At 41.7% G+C, this 3,285-nt stretch overlaps 1 non-coding gene across 1 annotated transcript; it reads left to right on the top strand.

Annotated features, from left to right (window-relative positions):
* The first annotated feature begins 2,605 nt into the window (after window positions 1–2,605).
* LOC141722482 (small nucleolar RNA R71) lies at window positions 2,606–2,710 on the top strand. Its single transcript, XR_012575502.1, has one exon. It is a non-coding gene; the product is annotated as a small nucleolar RNA R71 (small nucleolar RNA).
* Window positions 2,711–3,285: the final 575 nt, after the last annotated feature.

Raw genomic sequence — 3,285 nt, 5'->3', positions numbered from 1 at the left:
TCCAAAGACCGAGAAATTGTCCATGAACACTTCTACGTTATTTCCAATCATATCAGAGAAGATAACCATCATACATCTCTGAAAAGTGGCTGGCGCTCCACATAGCCCAAAAGAAACTCTTCGGAATGCAAAAGTGCCTAAAGGACATGTGAATGTAGTCTTCTCTTGATCTTCCGGAGTGATACAAATCTGATTATATCCTGAATAGCCATCCAGAAGACAATAGTAATCATGCCCAGCCAATCTATCAAGCATCTGATCAATGAAAGGAAGAGGGAAGTTTTCCTTCCTTGTAGCCTTGTTCAGCTTCCTATAATCCATGTAAACTCTCCACCCCGTGATTGTTCGTGTAGGAATAAGCTCATTCTTCTCATTTGCTACCACAGTGATACCATATTTCTTTGGCACACACTGAACTGGGCTCACCCATAAATTGTCAGAAATAGGATAGATGATCCCTGCATCTAGCCACTTGAGGATTTCTTTCTTCACAACCTCTTTCATGATCGAATTTAGCCTTCTCTGTTGCTCAACAGTAGGTTGCTTCCTTCCTCTAGAAGAATTTTGTACATACAATAAGAAGGGATAATTCCCTTGATATCTGCTATAGTCCAACCAATTGCCGATTTGAACTCTCTAAGAATTCTCAAAAGCTTCTCCTCATCGGTACCTGAAAGGTCAGATGCAATAATAACAGGCAAAGTGGATACATCACCTAAAAATGCATACCTCAAATTTTCAGGTAAAGGTTTAAGCTCAAGAGTAGGAGCTTCCTCAATAGATGGCTTGAGGCGTTGTGGAGAACTTTTCAACTCCTCCAATCCAAGAGATTCAAAAGGTATATCCATCTTTCGCTTCCAGGGAGAAGCATTCAAATATTGCAAGTGCTCATCACCGTCGTCATCTTCACTATCAGAATTTCCCAATAAGGTTTTCTCTAAGGCATCAGACCTTAACAATCGATCGAGTTCAGAATTTACCACAGTATCGACCATTTCCACCTTAAAACACTCCTCATTTTCAGTAGGGAATTTCATGGCATTGAAAACATTAAAAGTCATATCTTGATCCATCACTCGCATGGTAAGCTCACCTTTCTGCACATCTATCAAGGTTCGACCAGTAGCCAAGAAAGGTCTTCCCAAAATTATGGGAATTTTTTTATCCTCCTCAAAATCAAGAATTACAAAATCAGCAGAGAAAATGATTTTATCCACCTTGACCAAGACATCCACCACAATACCTCGCGGATATGTAATAGAACGATCGGCCAACTGCAAAGTCATGTATGTAGGCTTTGAATCAGGCAAGTCCAACTTTTTAAAGATTGACAATGGCATCAGATTGATGATAGCTCCCAAGTCACATAGACACTTATCAAATGACATATTTCCAATGGTGCAAGGAATAATGAAGCTTCCAGGATCCTTAAGCTTCAGAGGTAATTTGTTGATACTTTTTATTGCAGCACAGGACTGCATTCCTCCATGAGAACAATGGTCTCTAAGTCATCAAGCTTCACCATCCTAGAGAGAATACCTTTCATGAACTTCGCGTAACTAGGAATTTGCTCAAGAGCTTCAGCGAAAGGTATGTTGATGTGAAGTTTCTTGAACACCTCCAGAAACTTCGCAAACTGCTTATCCAGTTTCTTCTTCTACAGCCTCTTAGGAAAAAGAGGTGGAGGATAGATCTGTTCCTCCCATGTATTATCCTCAGGTTGCGTGTGCTCAATAGTAGTCTTCCTTGGTTCCACTTCGGCTTCCTTCTGCACTTCTTCTTCATCAGCTTCCACTTCAGAATCTGGAGTCTTAGCTTCTTCAGGATTCGCAACCTTACCAGACCTCAATATGATTGCTTTAACATGCTCCTGAGCTTCCTTTTTGCCTGACACTTCAGTATTACTCGGAAGCATGCCAGGTTGACGATTTAGTAACTCATTAGCAATTTGCCCAATCTGATTCTCCAAGGTCTTGATAGAGACAGCTTGGCTCTTGCACATTAGTCTCAACTCCTCCAATTCAGATTTTTCATTAGCTTGAGGTAACTGCTGAAGTTGAAGTTGTTGCTACGGGGCATATTGCGGTTGCTGAAAACCAGGAGGGTTATACTGCCTTGCTGTATATGGTTGATAAGATTGTTGCACCGCATTCTGATTGTTGCTCCAGCTGAAGTTAGGATGATTGCGGTTATTTGGATGATAAGTGGTTGGAGCTTGTTGTTGTGATCTCTGAAAGTTGCTCACAAATTGAGTCGATTCGCTAGAAATAGCACACTGCTCAGTTTCATGTATCCCCGCACAAAGCTCACAAACACTAGTGATCTTTAACTCCATAATTAGCCAAAGTGTCCACCTTCATCGTCAAAGCCTTAAGTTGGGCAGCAATAGAAGTTGCTGCATCCAACTCCAGAATTCCTGCTACTTTTCCCTGAGTAAGTCTCTGGGAAGGATTCTGGTATTCATTAGCAGCCATCAGTTTAATCAATTCATAGGCTTCATCATAGCTCTTAGCCCACAAGGCTCCTCCTGATGCTGCATCGAGCATGGGTCTAGAAGTAGCACGCAATCCATTATAGAAACAGTTTATAATTATCCAATCAGGCATGTCGTGGTGTGGGCACTTCCTTAGCATCTCCTTATATCGATCCCAAGCCTCACACAGAGATTCTCCAGTTTGCTAAGCAAACTGAGTAAGAGCATTCCCTGATAAGCAAACTGAGTAAGAGCATTCCCTGATTGCAGCAATCTTCGCCATTGAAAAGAATTTAGTAAGAAACTTTTGAGCCAGATCTTCCCAAGTGGTGATAGACCCTGGTGTTAGAGAATATAACCATCACTTTGTTTTGTCCCTCAGAGAGAATGGGAAGAGTCGTAACTTGATAGCATCTTCAGTCACACCATTGAACTTGAAAGTATCGCAGATCTCGCTGAAATCCCTGATGTGCATGTTGGGATCTTTAGTAGGAGAACCCCCAAACTGAACTGAGTTATGTATCATCTGAATCGTGCTTGACTTGATCTCAAAAGTGTTAGCCGAGATGGCTGGTTTGATGATGCTCGACTGAATGTCATTGATCCTAGGCCGAGAGTAGTCCATCAAGGCCTTAGGATTTTCTGCTTGATCTCCCATCACTACTAAAATTGGTTCCTCGACTTTCTCTTCTTCTTCAAAAACTTCTCTTCGAACCACTACAACTTCTTCCTCGACTTTATCCAGAGTTCTCTTACGAGACCGCGAACACGTATGCATACACGCTCGCTAGAGTACCTGAAATAAGACAAGA

The sequence above is a fragment of the Apium graveolens genome, chromosome 4 (genome assembly GCF_009905375.1).
Source record: "Apium graveolens cultivar Ventura chromosome 4, ASM990537v1, whole genome shotgun sequence".
NCBI lineage: Eukaryota > Viridiplantae > Streptophyta > Magnoliopsida > Apiales > Apiaceae > Apium > Apium graveolens.
The sequence above is the reverse complement of the archived record's forward strand: the minus strand, read 5'-3'. Positions and strand labels throughout refer to the sequence as shown.